This window comes from Rhinatrema bivittatum, chromosome 5, assembly GCF_901001135.1.
Source record: "Rhinatrema bivittatum chromosome 5, aRhiBiv1.1, whole genome shotgun sequence".
NCBI lineage: Eukaryota > Metazoa > Chordata > Amphibia > Gymnophiona > Rhinatrematidae > Rhinatrema > Rhinatrema bivittatum.
The window spans coordinates 354,985,123-355,005,855 of record NC_042619.1 but is presented as its reverse complement, the minus strand read 5'-3'; positions in this window follow the sequence as shown (position 1 = coordinate 355,005,855).

The following is a 20,733-nucleotide window of genomic DNA, read 5'->3' as shown; positions in this document are numbered from 1 at the left end:
TTTCAGGTCAACACAGGAAGAAAAGATGTCCATGGCACAGTCAGTGCCAGATTAGGCCAACTGATGCCCTACGCACGGCCCAACAATGGTCCTTCCATTGCTCAACTGACAAGATATTAAGACTCAATAAGTGCTGAAGGTGAAATAAAAGATTAAAAATTCAGTTTTCTTCCAGGCCATCCTCCAGGCCAGACCCACAACTACATTAAATATAACATTTTTATTTTTATTAAATTTTATTTAACACTAAATAGTAGAGATGTGTATCGTGTGATCGATCGTCTTAACGATCGATTTCGGCTGGTGGGGGGGAGGGAATGGAATCGTCGCGGTTTTGTTTCTGTAAATATCGTGTAAATCGTAAATCGGGGAGGGCGGGAAAACCGGCACACTAAAACATCCCTAAAACCCACCCCGACCCTTTAAAATAAATCCCCCCCCCTCCTGAACCCCCCCCCCCAAATGTCTTAAATTACCTGGGGTCCAGTGGGGGGTCCCATTGAGATCTTCCACTCTTGGGCCACGGGTGCGTTGATAGAAAAATGGCACCGGTGCTAACTTTGCCCTGTCATATGACAGGGCAAAGGTAGCGCCGGCGCCATTTTGGTTCCTATCCCCCGACGTCACGAGCATAGGAGATCGCTCCTGGACCCCCAGGGACTTTTGGCCAGCTTGGGGGGGCCTCCTGACCCCCACAAGACTTGCCAAAAGTCCAGCGGGGGTCCGGGAACGACCTCCTGCACTCGAATCATGTTGCCGTATGGCCGGCGCCATTTTGCCGTACGGCAACACGCCATATTTTGCAAAATTGCGCCGGCCATACAGCAACACAATTCGAGTGCAGGAGGTCGTTCCCGGACCCCCGCTGGACTTTTGGCAAGTCTTGTGGGGGTCAGGAGGCCCCCCCCAAGCTGACCAAAAGTCCCTGGGGGTCCAGCGGGGGTCCGGGAGTGATCTCCTACGCTCGTGATGTCGAGGGATAGGAACCAAAATGGCGCCGGCACTACCTTTGCCCTATCATATGACAGTATTCAATAATACATAGTGACATATAAATATGTTTCTCAATCTTTATTGATGAAAAAAATATATTAAAAAATCCCAATCAATTTTCTCTTAAATATACCCCGGATCACCACATTTAAAAATTCACCAAACACTTTCACATCCCACTCATTCAACACATTCACACATCAATTTGTGCAAAAAAATTAGTGCAAAAAGTTTTTTGAAATTCACATTAAATATACAACAGATATTCCATATTTCTTTGATAAGCAGAAAGAGTCCAATTTCACCAAGATTCTTCTTTGTTCCCAGAACGTCAAATACTTCTATATATCTTTATCCTCTCGACATGTTTCGCCTCTCTTCAGGCTTCTTCAGGAGAGCTTTTATAAAGTCTCCTACTGCTTATATCCTCGTCCTCAATTGTTATCCAAAGGAATAGTTTTTCTATAAACATTTTACAAATTTAATTAATGTTTTTTAAAAATTTTTTATTCTTAACATTTCTCAAAACTGTTCTTAAACATTTCATCATTAGCTATATTACCTGAACGTCCCAGCTAATCCCTCTCGGACGTGCAGCAGATATCCCCGACTCTTATTTCACATAGGGATGTGAATCGTTTTTCAACGATTAAAATTATCGTCCGATAATGTTTATATCGTCTTAAATCGTTATAGAACACGATACAATAGAAATTCTAATGATTTATCGTTAAAAATCGTTAAATCGTGTTAGTGCGCACTAACTCGAGTTAGTGCGCACTAACTCCCCGTTAGTGCGCACTAACTCGAGTTAGTGCGCACTAACTGAAAATGATACAAATAAACACTTTCCAGGTCACTGAAGGTCAGTTAGGAATGAATATGTGTTCCTATTGGCTGGCTACCCTCTTATCTATTGATGTTACCAAGGTTACCACTGAGGTGATGGTTGGGGGGATGGGAAATGGAACTGGAAACTAACGAACACCAACAGAAAATGAAACAAAGTGTTCACACTTCCCAGGTCAGTAAAGGTCACTTAGGAATGAATATGTATGTATGTATTCCTATTGGCTGGCTGTGCTCTTATCTATTGATGTTACCAATATGGTTGGGGGATGTGAAATGGAAACAGTTGGAAGCTTGACAAAAAAAGTAATGTAATGATCAGCACTCACCTGACTAGAACTTGTTTGTTTATTATTTTTGTTAGCAGGCACCTGAAATGCTAGTGCATGTTGAATTTGCCAATCACTGTGCATTTTAGAAAGGTGGTCCTGGCTGGAACTGTACACAGTTCAAATATATGTAATTGATTGTTGGTAAGTGTATTTTTTAAGTAGCCACACTGGCACCAGTATGTTTACTTTTCCTCCTACTTAACTCACTAGCTCAGCTTTGTAAGAAGGGCTTCTCTGCTTGTGTGTTGTTTTTGTTTGGTGTGAGGAGAGCAGAAACATCAGATCTTTATTCAATCTACTACAGTCATCTCTTACAGTGCCCTAACCCTAATACCAGTCTGAGACAGCTCCCTCCCTGCATTACTAGTGAGAGGCTGGCTTCACAGACAGGGGGGAGCTGCCTAACCCTCACTCCTGACTTCCCCCATGTCCCAGCTAGTGAATGGTGTGTGGGTGAGGGGGGGGGGGGGAGGATGGTGAAGTCTGAGACAGCTCCCTCCCTGCATTACTAGTGAGAGGCTGGCTTCACAGACAGGGGGGGGAGCTGCCTGACCCTCACTCCTGACTTCCCCCATGTCCCAGCTAGTGAATGGTGTGTGGGTGAGGGGGGGGGAGGATGGTGAAGTCTGAGACAGCTCCCTCCCTGCATTACTAGTGAGAGGCTGGCTTCACAGACAGGGGGGAGCTGCCTGACCCTCACTCCTGACTTCCCCCATGTCCCAGCTAGTGAATGGTGTGTGGGTGAGGGGGGGGGAGGATGGTGAAGTCTGAGACAGCTCCCTCCCTGCATTACTAGTGAGAGGCTGGCTTCACAGACAGGGGGGAGCTGCCTGACCCTCACTCCTGACTTCCCCCATGTCCCAGCTAGTGAATGGTGTGTGGGTGAGGGGGGGGGGGAGGATGGTGAAGTCTGAGACAGCTCCCTCCCTGCATTACTAGTGAGAGGCTGGCTTCACAGACAGGGGGGAGCTGCCTGACCCTCACTCCTGACTTCCCCCATGTCCCAGCTAGTGAATGGTGTGTGGGTGAGGGGGGGGGGGGGTGGATGGTGAAGTCTGAGACAGCTCCCTCCCTGCATTACTAGTGAGAGGCTGGCTTCACAGACAGGGGGGAGCTGCCTGACCCTCACTCCTCCGGGGTATTGTGATCTTCCTGCACACAGTGCCCTATCCCTGATACCAGGGGTGTTGTGATCTTCCTGCATGCAGTGCCCTATCCCTATTAATACCAGGAGTGTTGTGATCTTCCTGCATGCAGTGCCCTATCCCTATTAATACCAGGAGTGTTGTGATCTTCCTGCATGCAGTGCCCTATCCCTGATACCGGGATGTGTGCAAGAAGATCACAACACCCCCGGTATCAGGAATAGGGCACTGTGTGCAGGAAGATCACAACACCCCCAGTATCAGGAATAGGGCACTGTGTGCAGGAAGATCACAACACCCCTGGTATTAGGGATAGGGCACTGTGTGCAAGAAGATCACAACACTCCTGGTATTAATAGGGATAGGGCACTGTGTGCAGGAAGATCACAATACCCCTGGTATCAGGGTTAGGGCACAAGTTCTAGTCACATTGACTGATCACATTACTTGTTTTGTCAAGCTACCAACTGTTTCCATTTCCCATCCCCCATATACTGTCAGTAGGAAACTTGGTAACATGAATAAATAAGAGGGCAGCCAATAGGAATACATATTCATTCCTAAACTGACCTTAACTGACCTGAAAAGTGTCAAATTGTATCATTTTCAGTTAGTGCGCACTAACTCCCAGTTAGTGCGCACTAACTCCTGTTAGTGCGCACTAACTCGAGTTAGTGCGCACTAATCGGAAAAAACGATTTTTAACGATTTTTTAACTAAAAAATCGTGCCTAAGACGATTTTCTTGCCCTGCCACACGATTTCTATCGTTAAGACGATATGGAAAACGATTCACATCCCTAATTTCACATCATTTTTAAATGCATCTCACTTCACCTAAAGTCAAGTGAATCAGGAAACATAAACTTTCAAAACTCCAAAGATGAGATTTCACGCATATATAGATTATATAAAGAGAATCCTACCTTTTCTTTGTTTCAGTGTGGAGAAATAGACTGTTGTGATTGGTTCAATGGACTTTAAAAGGTTGGAGGATATGGAAAGTCATACTTCCGCTGACTCACTCGGTTTTGACGTTTTCTGAAGGTTTGGTCACGGCGTTTTTTGCTGAAACAAAGAAAAGGTAGGATTCTCTTTATATAATCTATATATGCGTGAAATCTCATCTTTGGAGTTTTGAAAGTTTATGTTTCCTGATTCACTTGACTTTAGGTGAAGTGAGATGCATTTAAAAATGATATGAAATAAGAGTCGGGGATATCTGCTGCACGTCCGAGAGGGATTAGCTGGGACGTTCAGGTAATATAGCTAATGATGAAATGTTTAAGAACAGTTTTGAGAAATGTTAAGAATAAAAATTTTTTAAAAAACATTAATTAAATTTGTAAAATGTTTATAGAAAAACTATTCCTTTGGATAACAATTGAGGACGAGGATATAAGCAGTAGGAGACTTTATAAAAGCTCTCCTGAAGAAGCCTGAAGAGAGGCGAAACATGTCGAGAGGATAAAGATATATAGAAGTATTTGACGTTCTGGGAACAAAGAAGAATCTTGGTGAAATTGGACTCTTTCTGCTTATCAAAGAAATATGGAATATCTGTTGTATATTTAATGTGAATTTCAAAAAACTTTTTGCACTAATTTTTTTGCACAAATTGATGTGTGAATGTGTTGAATGAGTGGGATGTGAAAGTGTTTGGTGAATTTTTAAATGTGGTGATCCGGGGTATATTTAAGAGAAAATTGATTGGGATTTTTTAATATATTTTTTTCATCAATAAAGATTGAGAAACATATTTATATGTCACTATGTATTATTGAATATTGTTGTTGCGTGATATATTAGATAAATTGCCACAAGTATTGTATCCTGTCATATGACAGGGCAAAGGTAGCGCCGGCGCCATTTTTCTATCAACGCACCTGTGGCCCGAGAGTGGAAGATCACAACGGGACCCCCCCCACTGGACCCCAGGTAATTTAAGACATTTGGGGGGGGGGGGGGATTTGGGAGGGTGGGGGATTTATTTTAAAGGATCGGGGTGGGTTTTAGGGATGTTTTAGTGTGCCAGTTTTCCCCTTTCTCCTCCCCCTTCCCCCGATTTACGATTTTTGATGATAAATCGGGGGAATTCCTATTAAATATCGACTCTAACGATTTTTGATGATTTAAAATATATCGGACGATATTTTAAATCGTCAAAAAATGATTCACATCCCTACTAAATAGCAGTAAGCAAAATAAGCAAATTATTTACTTATAACTAGGGGGCAACAGAAAAAAATTCAAATTTCAAACTCTGTGGTGCTCCCTTTCCCTTGTTGTCCTTTGCACATGTTTATAAACCCTTCTTAACCCATCCATTGGTTTTGAAGTTTATGAAAGGCCTGTGGCATGTTAATCCTTTAGTACAGAACCTCCAGTTCCATGGGACCTCAGTATGGTCCTCTCTCAACTGATGAGGCTGCCCTTTGAACCATTAGAATAGGCTTACCTCAGATTCTTGACATGGAAAGTAGTATTTCTTTTTGCAGTAACATCAGCCAGAAGAGTAAGCAAACTCCAAGCTATTGTTCACTATCCACCATGCATGCAATTCTTCTGCAATAAGGTGGTGCAACACACCCCCCCAAACTCTTTCCAGAAGTTCATCATTCTGCCTACCTTCTGTCCGAGGCCACACATGCATGAAGAAGAAAAACCCTTCATATTCTGGATTGGAAAAGGACTTTAGCCTACTACAAAAAAAGAACTCAACCGCATCACCAAGCTTTGCAGCTGTTTCTATCATATGATCCCAACAGACATGGCGTAACAGTCACAAAATGTACATTATCCAACTTGATACTAGACTGCATTCAGCACTGTTACTCAGCAGCAGGAATGCAAATTAGAGACTCAATTAAAGCTCATCAGGTAAGAGTTATGGCATCTTCCATTGCTCATCTCCAAAAAGTACCTCTTGAAGACATCTACAAAGTTGCAACTTGGTTGTCAGTACACACCTTTATATCCCATTACTGTTTGGACAATCTATCAAGAGCTGACAGTAAATGTGGACAGGCAGTTTTATGTAACTTCTCGCAGTAGTCTACTTGCCATGGTGGAGTCCAAGTTGTTTACTTAGTAAATGCTCTGCTGCGACCCTCATTTTGGGACTACCCATATGTCATGGCTAAATTCAGACTGCTTATCGACAGAAAAAGCAAGTTTGCTTACTATAAACAGTGTTTTCTGTATATAGCAGGATGAATTAAGAACATAACAACATGCCATACTGGGTCAGAGCAAGGGTCCATCAAGCCCAGCATCCTGTTTCCAACAATGGCCAATCCTGGCTAAAAATACCTGACAAGTACCCAAAAACTAAGCATATCCCATGCTACTGATGTTAGCAGTGGCTATTTTCTAAGTCAACTTGATTAATAGCAGGGAATGGACTTCTCCAAGAACTTCTCCAAACCTTTTTTAAACCCAGCTACACTAACTGCACTAACCACATCCTCTGGCAACAAATTCCAGAGTTTAATTATGCGTTGAGTGAAAAAGAAGTTTCTCTGATTACTTTTAAATGTGCTACATGCTAACTTCATGGAGTGCCCTCTGGTTCTTCTATTATCTGAGAGAGTAAACAACCGATTTGCATTAACTTGTTCAAGTCCTTTCATGATTTTGTAGACTTTTATCAAATCCCCCCTCAGTCATCTCTTCTCCAAACTGAACAGCCCTAACTTCTTTAGCCTTTCCTCATAGGGCAGCCATTCCATACGCTATTAACCATACTAAATACTGCCAGCCTCCCTGAAAAGTCAACTGCTGAGCTGAAATTAGTTCTAATATTGACTGAGGAAGCTCAAGAGGCAATGCCTGTGTGGGAAATCCCACACATGCTCAGTAGATCTAAAAGCTCTACTGGATAGGAGAGTCGAGTTCATTCGGTGCTGACAGATGATGTCACTCACATGTCATGGCTAATTCATCCTGCTTTCTACAGAAAACAGCATTTATAGTAAGAAAATGTGCTTCAACTGTGAAATGTCACTTTACATAAGCAGCTTCTTATGCTAAAAATGCCCTTGACATCAACAGTTTGTTATGCTGTTAATTACACAGAAAGATATGTGTGCATATATATGGGGCACATGGTAACAGATACAAAAAGGGGGTGAAACTTGTCAACAGCAATGTCTGTCATCAAGGCTTCTGTGAACTGAAATGAATGCCCTCTCTGCCAGCCGTGAGATATCAACAGTTGCAGGCTTCCAAGTCTTTGTAAATGGTCTATGACTGGCCACATATGCAGGTGCAAGAATCTTTCTATGAAGATGAATTTTTTCTAAAGGGATATCACTCCATTTGGGATTTACAGTATATCAAAATATTATTTGGTTTGATTTAAGATAACGTTGAGAGCTCAAACATTCTGACTGTCTATTCCAGTTTCATCTCTCCCATCCAGGGAGAGATGAAACTGGATTAGACAGAAGGACCCAAGAGAAGGAAAGAGGCTGGATTATGGAGCAGATTGTCTCTTCTTTCATGTGTTACAGCCTCAGCCTCTTTCCATCTCTTCCTTGTTCCCTGCAGGCTATTTATGAAGGGAATGGCTGGAGCGGAAGCAGAGAGAGCTGAAACTGAAGAAAGGCACTTTGTGACTTTCTTCAAAAGATTGAATTAGGAGATGGAAAAGCTTCAGGTATGTTTATTCTGTGGCAGGTTGTCACTTATTTGGCAACAAACTAATTAAGTGGTTTCTTCCATGGCTGTACAATTACAGGAGGCTGGGGCTGTGTCTATGGAGGACTACAGGGTAACTACTAGACCTGTTTTTCCCCAGTCTGTCATGCTCTGTGCCTCATTTATCATTGGCACAGGAATTCAATTAAAAAAAAAAAAAGTTTCATTTCATTTTTTCATTTTGATTTTTTTTTTTTTCGGTGGGGCTTTTCATGTCATTTGATGTTTATGTTTATTTTGTTTATTTGAAACAAATATAAAAAAGGAACAGAAAATAAAGCTGAAAAACAAAAGAAAAACTAAATGAAACTAAGGGGCCAGATTCCCTCTGCCAAAACAAAACGCAGCATTGCTGAAATTTAAAAACTGAAATCCCACCCCAGGCTTTCCCGAGGCCCACTACCCCTCCCTTCTCCAGATGCCTCATACCCCTTCCATGGGGTCTTCAAAATCCAAATGGGGCAGAAGTGATTCCCAGTTGCTCCTGCCTCACTGGGCCCTGATCTGAAAAAATGGCAGCAGTGCTATTCGTGTTTCAAAACAAATGCACCCCCATAATCTGTGACAGCACCAGACAGAACAAAAGAGAAGGGATGTGCTTCCACTTGAAGTTTTCTGTTTTATATCCTGTTGTTTTTGAAAACGAAATAAAAGAAATTTAAATTAAATCTCATTTGTTTTCATTTTCTTTCATTTTTGAAATTCAGCATCAAAACGTCCCCTCCTGGCTTGCCCTCCAGACCTCTGGATCATCTTTCCCCAGCACTTACCCCATCCAAGAGGCAGGAGTGATCCCTAGTTGAGTCTGTCCTAGGTTTCTATTTCAAAATGACACTGGGCATTTTCTTGAACAGCCATGTGCTGTTCAAATGACATTTTTTCTTATGTTGTTTGTTTTTTTGTGTGTGTTTCTTTCTTAAACATCTTTTGTTATTTGTTTTTACTTCAAATGAATAAAAAAAAAAGAGAATGAAATAAAAAAACAAACCAAAAACGACTGGAGTCTCGCAAGCACATTTTTTCTATTGCAGGCCCAGCCCTATGAAATAGACTCCTGCTAGAAATCAGAACAGAAAAGGACCTGCTTCTTTTTAGGAAGCTGCTAAAGTCTTATTTATTGACCCTGGCCTTCCCTGACTGATGTGATTCCCTTCTGTCTCCTACAGTTCAGGTTTCCAGTAACTTTTCCCCCTTAATTGTTAGTGCAGTTTGATATTAAGTTATTGTTTGTTCGATTTTATTTTGTATGTTTCTTTGTACTCCACTGAGATTTGCGAATCAGTGGAATAGAAATTTGTATAAATAAATAAATAAATACAATTAAAAAATGTTCAGTGCTTACCCTCTACTTAACAAAGGTTTCCATTTTAAGGGTTTTCAGGATCTCAGTAGCAGCACCACCATATTTATTAGGAGCGGCTTTAGGGGCTGTGTCTTTTAGGATATGATGTTTGAACTTAAAGAAGCTGCTGTGGGCTTGTTTGGAAAAAGCAGCATAACAGTAAGTAAGTAACTGGTCGATACTGTAAGACCGCGGGAGAGCGGACGAACGCCCGCTCTCCCGGCGCCCGCACCGGCCCTTCGCCGGTGCGGGCGATTCAGTATTTAAATGAGGTGACGCGGGAAAAATGGGCAAAAGGAGGCGCTAGGGACACTAGCGCGTCCCTAGCGCCTCCTTTTTGTCAGGAGTGGCGGCTGTCAGCGGGTTTGACAGCCGACGCTCAATTTTGCCGGCGTCGGTTCTCGAGCCCGCTGACAGCCACGGGCTCGGAAACCGGACGCCGGCAAAATTGAGCGTCCGGTTTTTGGCCCGACAGCCGCGGGCCGAATTCAAATTTTTTTTTTTTTTTTTTTTTTTTTTACTTTTTTTTTACTTTTGGGGACCTCCGACTTAATATCGCTATGATATTAAGTCAGAGGGTGCACAGAAAAGCAGTTTTTACTGCTTTTCTGTGCACTTTCCTGGCGCCGGAAGAAATTAGCGCCGACCTTTGGTTCGGCGCTAATTTCTTAGAGTAAAATGTGCGGCTTGGCTGCACATTTTACTTACTGGATCCCGCGCGCATACCTAATAGGGCCATCAACATGCATTTGCATGTTGAGGGCGCTATTAGGTGCCGCGGGTGGGCCGCGTGTTTTCCTCCCCTTACTGAATAAGGGGTAAGGGAAAACACGCGTCCAGAGCAGGCTGACAGTGCGCTCCGGAGCACACTTTACTGTATCGACCTGTAAATAAATAAATAAATAAATAAATAAATAAATATAACTAGTAGGTAGAGCACACCCATAAGACAAAAGTGCTATTTAAAAGGAATTTGTTTCACCCATCTAGACGTTAGAAAGGAAGCTAAGTTAAATTACTGATGGGTTGGTTCAAGTACATATCTTTACTATCCAGAATTTGAGGAGAGGTTCCTCAAGAACCTGAACAGTGGCATAGCCACGGGTGGGCCTGGGTGGGCCACGGTCCACCCACTTTCGGCTCAGGCCCACCCAATCAGGGCTACCCAACACCAAATTGGGGTGTGGCCAAGGCCTACAAAATCGCTCCCAGGCCAGGGAATGGTGCAGCGGCGGCCGACCAACGTGCGCGAGTTACGCCTGCCTGGGGCAGGCGTAACTTTCGCGATAAAGGTAGGGGGGTGTAGATAGGGCTGGGGGGGTGGGTTAGGTAGGGGAAGGGAGGGGAAGGTGGGGGGAGGGAACGGGCAGCGCGCGCAGGGCTCAGCGCACGCGCAGACCCAGGATTTTATAAGATACGCTCGTATCTTAAAAATCCGGCGTACTTTTTTTTGCGCCTGGTGCGCGAACAAAAGTACGAGCGGGCATACTTTTCCAAAATCTACCCCAATAAATAGAACTATATGTTCAAAAGCTTCAACATGTACAGTTCAGTAATGGGGGCAGATAGCGATATTGACGATGTTGAGATCAACACCCAGTAAAAGCAGGCAGCGCAGGTAGAAAGCATGAGTGATGCCTCCAGAATTTTTCTTCAGGGTCTACCCTCAACCTCAACTCCAGTGCCAACATCAGTCCCCAAGGATATAGAGAAGAAATCACAAAAGACATCTCTGATCTGGAGTCACTTTAAAAGGATTGGATAAGTTCTTGGAGGAGAAGTCCATTACCTGCTATTAAGTTCACTTAGAGAATAGCCACTGCCATTAGCAATGGTTACATGGAATAGACTTAGTTTTTGGGTACTTGCCAGGTTCTTATGGCCTGGATTGGCCACTGTTGGAAACAGGTTGCTGGGCTTGATGGACCCTTGGTCTGACCCAGTATGGCATTTTCTTATGTTCTTATGACTATGTAAAATGGAAGGTGCAGCAGCTATTTCATGAACTTGGAGACTGAACAGTGTGATGACCTATGTTAGGGAGAGGCAAAGTTTTGTTTTTTTTTAACCACAGTCACATTACTGGCTCTCATATGTGTCAAGAGCCAGTGAGAAGTGTCCCTCTTGGCACTTCTCCAGTGGAGAGCGAGGACATTAAATTTATGTGAGATCCGTCTCTTCCTCGCTCGCTCGCACATACTTTCTCAGTCACACCCACTGGCTCCCTGTCTCTTTCCCACATACATCCCCTTTCACTCACACATACTCTCTCATAAACACACTCTCTCTCTGCCTCTGTGGCTGCCAGTGGCTCTTCTGTCAGCCACGGGCCCTCTTCTACTCTTTGTTCACTGTCAAGATGGGCTCCTCAGGTGGCCATGAGGCCTCTGCTGCATGGTAAGATTGTAGTTTTGGGTGCTATTACTATTGGTTATCGTATCTAGTTGTTTATGATGATCGTGTTGTTGGCAATTGACTTATAAGTCTTGGTAAAAGACCAGCTATCTCCTCACACTGTAACACGCCCTTCCCATTCTAACCACAAAAATTTGAAATAAACTAAATGCCCAAACAACTGGTCTCCTCATTCCCTATGGCTTTTTCCAGATGGTACCCCACTACCACCATCCTGTCTCAGTGACTCAGCTATGCTATGGTGTTTGTATCTTTATTTGCATAATGCAAATTTAACAAATTAGCAGTAATAATCATATCACATGTCATTTTACATTTCTACTTCTAGTGGTCAGGACCCTACACGTACAGTTCATAGTTGTTGATTCTACAATGTCTAACTCCAGTTGATTATTTCTAGTTCTTCGTAGCCTGCCAGGCAGAGCCAGAGCAATTGACCTGCAAGACAGATCTGGTATCCTCCTGGTTTGTGGATTACTACTAGTTCTATGTAGCCTGCCAAACAGACCCGGCTTGGTCGAAATGCCAGTCGCATACAATGATCCTCTAATATATAACCTGCTAGATCAGCCTGTGCTGTTGCTAGGTCGTGATTCTGCTTTCTCATGTACTTTGGCATCTAAGAATCCCTGTACTTTTTAGGGATTGTGCTGTCATTTTTAAAGGACAAGGAAATCACGATGACCTTTGTTGTTGTTCAACCCCCTAAATTCAATTTTGTTTCACTTCTAAATTTTATCCTGCACTAAAATGATTTAGCACAAGTTAAAATGCACAAACAAAACAAAAATAGTAAATGAAAAAACCAAACAAATGGATTTTTTTTTCCCACATGCACCCTCAGTGCCCTCTTGAAGTCTTATTATATTTTATCCTCCACCGCCTACTCCGGAAAGGTTCTTTATGTATCTACCACCTTTTCCCTTAAAAAACAAAATTCCTGATGTTTCTCAAGAAAATATTTCCTGTTATTCTCTTCAGTCTTATATCATGATCCCTTGTTGTTATGACTGTGGATCCTTGGACCGGGACGAGAGATGATGCTACTACTGAGGGATGGCCCCCAATGCATCTCGGCGCCGGCAGGTGGTGCAGGTGAGGACAACCCGGCTGGAGCTTCACCTATTCCAGCCCTCGTTCCCCGCAGGTTGAGCCCTTGGGTGTTGGGGCCGGCAGGACTTAGGTGCGGGTCGCCTCGTTGAGGACGGAAGTCATGCAGACGAAGACAAAGCCAGAGGTCCGGGTACAGGACTGGCAGCAGAGGTGCAGAACGAGTGTCCAATCCGAGGGTCCGGGGCAGGCAGCAGACAGGCAAGGACGAGGAACCAGGCCGAGTCAAGACAAGCAGAGACAAGACGAGGTCAAAACCAGGAGATCAAGCCGAGGAAGGAAGCACGGGAACTGGAGAGACCGGAATCAGGAACAGAGGCACGGGCAGAAAAGCAGGAACTGGAACGCCGGGATTGCACTCAGGAGCCAAGAACTAGAGCAGAAACAGGAACAGAACCAGGACCAGGATCAGGAACTGAAGACAGGAACTGGAGACGTCTGGTTCAACAACTAGCGCTCCGAGGAGACGACCTGTTGCAAAGGCAAAGTGCTGGAGACTGAGGCAGGGTTTATATACCCATCCGAAGTGACGTCGTCCATCGGGGCCAGGATCGAGGTTTCCCGCTGCGGCCCCTTTAAAAGGCGGAGTATCCCGCGCACGTGTGCGCCCCTAGGGAGAGCCCCACTGGAAGGAGGAGGACGGCGTTCAGTGCCGCGTGGGAGGCCGCGGTCGGGCCGGTCTCAGAGCAGGGCCCACCACACTGGGAAGCGGCCAGCAACAGAGGAGGTAGGTGGGAGACTGGCCATGCCCTGCCGCGGCCGGGAGCCACAACACCCTCGTTCCTTTCTATTGAAAAAGGTTTATTTTTTGTGCGTTATTAATACCTTTGAGTATTTTGAATGTCTTTGTTATGTCTCCTCTGTCTCTCCTCTTTTCAAGGACATAATTAGATCCTTTAGTCTCATCTCAAAGGACTTTTGGTGCAGACCCTGCACTATTTTAGTAGCCCTTGTTTGAACCATCTCCATTCTGTTTATCTCCTTCCAGAGATATTTCCTACAGAATAAGACACAATAATCCAGGTTAGGAATAATATTTCCTACAGAATAAGACACAATAATCCAGGTTAGGTCTTATCAATGACCTGTACACTGGCATAATATTCACTTCCTTTTCTCTACTAGTAATGCCTCTCCCTGTGTATCATAGCATTCCTCTTGTTTGGGACACCACCTTCGTGTATTATTTCGCTTCTTGGTATCATTGGATGTAGCCACCATAAGATCTCTTTCTTGCTTGGTAGATGTCAGCATCTTCAGCATTTCCTCTGTAAAGGAATATGCTTCCTGATTCCTGGCAGGCCAAAAAGATCTGTCTAGCCTGCCCAGTTTGAGTTATTTTCTATTTTCAATGTAAAGTGTCCCTACAAAAATAAATAAATACTTTTGTCAGCCTGGTCTTCTGTCTCCCTTCTCTTTTTTTTTTTTTAAAGCGAGATATTAAATAGCTGAATAGCATTTCATAATATTGCTTTCCCTGGGTGTTTGAAGTCCGTCATCGTAATCCACTTTCTGTAACAATAACCGGGGCAGTTCTAAATTCCGCATGGCCATCCTATCCCGGAGAAAGGTCGCCTCCGTCTCTCACGTCCGCCGTGGAATTTTTTAAATTTGGAAACGTTATTTTTGTTATTATAGCGTTAATGGCCAGCAGCACAGCTCCTACGGGCAGCCCCGTCAGAAGGCTTTAAAAAATGTATGTCTCGGTTCAGGTTAAAAAAAAAAAAAAAAAAGGTCAGAACTTTTAAAATGTCACTTCTTCAACAGTTTTGCATAGAAAATACACTGAGCCAGCGGGGGGGCCACTCGGGGCCATAGAAACAGGCGGTAAGAAAAGAACGTCCTCCAGCTGCTGCAGTTTCCACTTTCACTGGCAGCTGCAGGCTGAGCAGAACAGCACGGTGGGAGCCTATTGTCACCCCAGCTGGGTAATAGTTTTCTTATTTTACACTCGGCAGCCAAAGGGGGGGTTGGGTGGATGGGGGGGGGAGGGGGGGGTGGGGGGTCATCACAGTAAAAGTGCCTTTTGGATGCAAACTCCTGCAAACAGATCGCTTTCTCCTCCAGTACGATAATCAGCGATCTATGAATCTTTCATACGCCGCTCGGATCCCGTAATCGTGCGGCAATTAAACACTTTAAACAATAGGGTTGCTTTTTTTTTTCCCCCCAAAAAACAAACTCACAGGGCATATTGAAATGGTTAGAAACTCTCGTCAGCTCGGGAGGGGGGGAGGGGGGTTTAGATGGCTTTTAGCCTCAGTTCCGTACAAAAAAAAAAAAAAAGGCTGATCGGATGGCGCTGAATGCCTGTGGGCGCTGTTTACGGCAAAAGCAGAGGAGGCCTCCAGAAAGCACGCGACACAAAGCCTGCGCGTTACCCAAACTACCCCAGAACAAAACTTTAGCAAGGGTCGTAAAGACGACGAGAAGAAAAGTAAGGTGGGTGGGGTGGTCTATAATTTAATTAAAAAAATAAATAATAACATTAAAGAGTCCACGAAACAGGACGGCACAAAAAAAAAATGTTGTGAGATAGTAAACGCCTCTAACCTGGTGAATAAGTATTGTGAACAGCGAGCCGCCGCTGTTTGCGCGTTTGCGAACGCGCGTGTCCCCCTTATAACTCCGAAAGGGCTGCGCGCAACTCAGTCAAACTTTGCGTTGGAGAAAGGACCTTGGGGGGGAAAGGGGTCTCCGCTTTTCAACGTTTGCGAGCGAGTGGATATAAAGAGGGAGGGGGGAATAAATGTGGCGTTTTTTTTTTCCACGTGGGGGTGCACGTTGAATGGAGGCGGTTTAAGAGCGTTATATTTTCTACTGCTTTCTAAATCCCGCGTCCAGTTTTTTTTTTTTTTTTTTAACCGGGCTGGCTTCGGGGGGGGGGGGGGGGGGGGTAACGCAGCCTGTGCGGTCGCACGGGGGCACCAAGACGTAGGGGGAGCGCCAAGCACCTCTCTTCCTGTCCTGATCCAGCCGCTGGTGTCAAGAAGGTTAGGACCCACAGGGTGAAGAAAAGCGGCTGCCCAGTACCATCCCCTTCCCCCCCCCCCCCCCCCGGGGTGCGCAAGGCTGAGGTGCTGCTGCCAATCAGGGGAGAATGCGCTGGGGCCCTGACTCTTCCGAAATCTGCCTCCTCCTCCCGCTGCTGCTGGCGCCTCCCTCTCCCACACAGAGAGAGAAAGAAAAGGAGAAAAATAGTTGAGCGATCAGGATGCACCAAGCTAGAAGTTTTTTATTAACCTACATAAGCATATTAATGTTAAAATCAAACTGCCTAATTTGTTCCTAACAATCAGGATTAACTTACACACCTAGTTTATTATTTTCAATTGTTACCGTACTATGATGGCACACGAATAATTTGTAATCTATACCATATACCATATCTATACCATATTTCTCTTTATCGTGCCCTTCTGTAAACCGCTGTGATGGTATTTAACTTAAGGACGGTATAGAAAAATTTTCAAATAAAATAAATAAATAAAGATGGCTGTTTTCCTGTCGGCAGGGCCGGGCTGGGGCAGATAGAGAAGGGGGAAAGGCCTACATGCGCCGGCCTGAAATGAAGCCGGCATTTTTCACTCTGGCAGCGGTGGAGGCACTAATTTGAGTGGGTTTTTTTTCGCTCAGGAGGCCGATGAGCCTAAAGCCGGCCCTAATTTTGAAACACGCTCCTCAAATGAATAGACAGAGGCTTGTTGACAATCACGAAGTGTCGGACTAGTATCTGCAGTTTGGTTTTTTACGGCAGACCACAGCACCGAGGCCTTGCTGGTAACGAGCCTAGACGTACTTTATCGAGGTTTTGGTGCTGCTCACCAGTTTTTGTTAGTACTGCTCTTTTGGAGATTTGTAACACCATTTTGCCCTGTTTTGAATCTTATCTGCCTGACCAAGTTCCAGAAGGAGAAAATGAAGGGATGCCTTTTCATCACGGTGTTTCCCAAAGGCTCAGCACTCTCTGCAATGCTGTCTAACATCTATCTGAGGACTATTTGTAGAGCTCTTGTCTGATCTAGATGCCATTTATCATATTTTTGCAGATTATATCGTTTGCTATACCAGTGACAACACTGAAAGAGTCAAGAGACAGAAGCAGTTAAGTCAGGGCTTTGCAAACCTGTCCTGACGTCCCCACAGCCAGTCGGGTTTTTAGGATAGCCACAATGAATATGTATGTGATACATTTGCATATACCGAGTCTCCATGATATGCACTGGTTATCTTCAAATAAATTGAAATTAAACTTGGGGAAAACTGAAAGTCTATTCTTGTACAGATTCTTGAAACCTAATGCTCACCTGTTTCTTCTACCTGGAGATCATAAGATGATTAATTCTAACCAAGAGATAGATTTACTAAGCCACGATAAGCCTATAATGCATGTAAAACAATGTTTATCACGGGATAGCCCATATCGTGCAACATCACACAATCTTCACAATATCACGTAATATTTGGGTAAAAATCTTCCCCTATTGAAATTAACTGATTTGCATGCATTTGCATGCATATAATTTACAAATGCATGCAGAACAGCTAACGCATTTGTAAGAAAATAAGAAGAATACAGGAACATGCCATACTGGGTCAGACTAAGGGTCCATCAGGCCCAGCATCCTGTTTCCAACAGTGGCCAATCCAGGCCATAAGAACCTGGCAAGTAATAGCAGTGGCTATTTTCTAAGTCAATTTAATTAATAGCAGGTAATGGACTTCTCCTCCAAAAAGTTATCCAATCCTTTTTTAAACACAGCTATACTAACTACACTAACCACATCCTCTGGCAACAAATTCCAGAGTTTAATTGTGCGTTGAGTGAAAAAGAATTTTCTCTGATTAGTCTTAAATGTGCTACTTGCTAACTTCATGGAATGCCCCCTAGTCCTTCTATTATCTGAAAGAGTAAATAACCGATTCACATCTACCCATTCTATACCTCTCATAATTTTAAACACCTCTATCATATCCCCCCCCTCAGCCGTCTCTTCTCCAAGCTGAAAATTCCTAACCTCTTTAGTCTTTCCTCATAGGGGAGCTGTTCCAATTCCCTTTATCATTTTGGCGACCAGAATTGTACACAGTATTTAAGGTGCGGTCTCACGATGGAGCGATACAGAGGCATTATGACATTTTCCGTTTTATTCACCATTCACTTTCTAGTAATCATATGCTAATAACATAATGTGCCTTGCCAAAAATAAAAGCGAAGCTGTGCTATTTTAACAGCAACTGAAAAGATGTCGATATTTTTCCATTTTTTTTTTATTTATTTAATGTCTTTTTTATACCGATAGCCGTTCACACATCGTATCGGTTTACAGTTAAACAGGAACCATTGGGCAGAACCCTTACATATAACATTGCAAACAGGTTAACTTTTGGGCAGGGCCCTTACATAAAATTGAGAACAGCAAAATCACTATATACATATCATCAAAACTATATACAATATACTATATACAATATACTATATATACAACTATATACAACTATATACAATACTATATACAATACTATATACAATATACTATATATCCATGGGAGCATTAGGACAATATCACAGGTCCCGATGTTCTCTTGGAAAAATTTAAAGGGTTATGCGGTGCAAAACTAATCCCACCCAAGATTAAAAAATCCCACCCCCTCCATACCTGTCGAGGTGATCCAAAAGTGTAAATTTAAAAAAAAAAAAACCACTTTAAAGTTGTTTGGAGACCCCCTGCCCCCTGCCTAATCCCTTCCCCTCGTTTCGAAATTCCTCCTGCCTCAATCAAAGCCCCCCCCCCATATGTAACCCCCACACACAAAGACCCTTCCATGCAACCCCAGTAGCTGCCCCCACTCCCAGGACCCCCCCCCCCCTTTACAGTCACCCAAATCCCTGTTTTTTCTAGTGGCCCTCAACACTCCCTTCCCCCTTACAAATAAAATAAACCCAAGTGGTCTAGAGAGAGCCTCTATCCCCAAAACATCCTACCTTAAAAAAAAAAATCTTTGGTGGTCCAGTGGTGGCCCGGCGGGCCCATTAGGCCTTAACCTGGTCAATGCCATTTTTCAGAACGGTACCAACCTGCCTTTGCCCCCTTCTGTGATAGGGCAAAGGCCAGGCAGCAGGCACCATTTTGAAAGACAGTATTCACCAGGCCCAGAGTTGGGGGGTGCTCCGGGCCACCATTAGAATACCAGGGAGTTGTCTTTCGGTAAGAGGGGTCTGGGTCCGTCTAGACAACCAGGTCCTATTTTCAAATTTTTATCCTTATTTTGAATGTATTAATCATCACCTACTGCCAAAGCTCTAGGCGATTTACAATTTAAAACATACATAATAGAACATAAAAATTAAAACAAGCAGAATGTATAAAAAGAATCAATACAAATCTAATAAACATCACACGACATCTCGAGGAACTTAATGTGTTCATCAAGTAGCGCTATAGAAATACTTAGTAGTTATTCTCTTTTTCCTTTTTACCATGTTCTTAAAATGTGATTACTGTAAACCGTAGAGATAGAACTTGTTTCTGTGCAACGGTATAGAAAAATTGTACAAATAAAATAAAAAAATAAATAATAAATAAGAGCTGCAGGCGTAGATTTGTTTCAAGCACGGGGGAAGATTCACATCAAGGCCAATGAAGTTTATACACTTGGAGACTGATGTACTAAAGAACGAATTTTTTTCACAATAGGGATTTTTTTTAATGACAAAAGGATGCCCACCACCCTCCGAAGGCAACATCTGTAAGTGGTGAGCGGGTGCTGCTGGTAACAGGATGCTCATGGGGCCTCTCAACCCACATTCAGCTGACCGGATTGAAACCACCCTGCTTCTCACTTGCACTCAAGATGCATTGCAGACCTCACCCCTATTTCTGTGGATATTGGGTGGTGGGCAAGGCAGTGACTCACCAGCTCCGGAGCCCCATCCATCTTCGGGGGGGAAGGTGGTGGATGTCTTTTCCGCTGGGCTATGGGATGAGGGAGAAGGGAAAAGGTGTTACTCGTAGTGATTAATGCTGCATTTTTTTCAAAATCCCCCTCTGCCAGTGACTTGGCACAGGTCATCTGGTCATAGCACTGCATGATGGGAACTCTCAGCAATGTATATGGCTATGCGGTGATGTCACCAACTGGCCAGGTGTCAAGGTGATTGGTCAACCACTTGCATTGAGGGAGGGGTAAAGTGGTGATTTAAATGGAAGGGCCTGGCCCTCTTTCTCTCCTTTGGGTCACTGCTACCCTGCCAGCTAGACGTGGCCCTCCCTCTCCCTGTTCCTGCTTCTCATAAGTCTGGCTATGCTAGGTAATTGTGTTAACACTGTTCTGGTGGAGGGGCTCTGCGGGGCAGCATACAGGGAATTGTTGCCGGCATAAAGCACAGAGTATGAGCGTGGAGGCTTTCCAGCTTGGCAAGCGACAAGCAAGGCCTTGAGATCCATGGAAGGCCTTGGTAGGGATGCTGCTCTGGGGCAGGATAAGCAGCCCCATAGTATAGCATAGGACTGTAACCAGAACTACAAGCATGGCAGGTGAAGGGCGTGTGTTGCATTACTAGCCTTGGGAATGACTCTGTGAATGGTGGCGGTGCAGGACCTTCTTAATGAGGTTGATAGATGTGGGGTGAAATTTGTGTGCTTAGAATGTTGAGGCTCAGCACCTGAAATTATGTCACGCTGTTATTACTAGTAATAAAGTTGTGGCCCATACACATATATCCCAAATCAAATGTGTTTCAGTATTGATTTGTCAAGGATTTCGTGACAGTTGAATGTTAAGGGAGGGCCAACTAGTTAGGGGGAACTGGGTAAAGAGTGCCCCAGTTAATAGTGCAAAACACC